A 937-nucleotide genomic window follows, 5' to 3' on the forward strand; every position below is an offset into this window, starting at 1 on the left:
GGTGCTTCCCCGCCTCTTCTGCCAGCTCCCCGGCGCGTTGACGTAACGCCCCCAGCCCCGAGCCCGCCCCCGGGTCCCGCCGCTGCACAAAGCCGCGCCAAATCGGCGGAGCCCGGCGGGCCTGCGACCTCCGGTCCTGCTCCTCTGGTTTCACTCCAATCCCGCCGCACCGAAGTGTTCTTAAAGTTCATTTCGCAATCTGTATTCTTTGGGACTAACAATTGTTTCCTAATGCGGACGTAATTGTTTCTGTCGGTCTAGACTGCAATACAGGACCTCCGAATGGGGCCCGATAAACTCCACGTGCGCCGCTGTGGCCCCAAACACTCCTCGGTCCCACATGTTTCTGCCCTTCAAAATATAACATGGTCTTCCCAAATCACGCACCCTCGTATACTGTTTTGCACCATCCCACCACCTTGTGCGTACCTGCCCCAAACGCCACTCTGCTCTCCAAAGGATAGTTCCGTGCTCCTAAATACCATCTGTCGCCCCACCTATTCTCTGCTTCCTAAATGCGTAACTAATCTGCCCCATTCCACCTCCCACATTCCGATGTCCTCGCCCAAATACCTGGGTGCCCCTTCCACATAACTCAGGACCCCTCCCACTTAGCGCCATTTCCTCCAGACAGCGCCGCGACAGGTCCGAGCCCCCTCCTAAAACCCCCAACCCCTCCATCGATGATACAGTGTGTTCCTCCCCTTCTCTGTCCAAGCCACTGCCTCTCCTGGCCAGGGCTTGCTCTCTCCAGTCTCTCTCTGCCCCCAGTTAGGCAGTGCCACCCAACCTCCTCTCCCCTGACCCGGGTAGCCCCTCAGCCCTCTCGGGCAAGCCGGGTGAAGCTCTTGGTGACCACTAGAGGGCGGGAGAGCCCGGCCAGCGAGCCGCCGCTACCTGGTGGATTCGGGGAAAGACCCTAGGGTTTGGTGGAATT

This window comes from Bison bison, unplaced genomic scaffold (genome assembly GCF_000754665.1).
Source record: "Bison bison bison isolate TAMUID 2011002044 unplaced genomic scaffold, Bison_UMD1.0 scf7180017864093, whole genome shotgun sequence".
NCBI classification, from domain to species: Eukaryota; Metazoa; Chordata; class Mammalia; order Artiodactyla; family Bovidae; genus Bison; species Bison bison.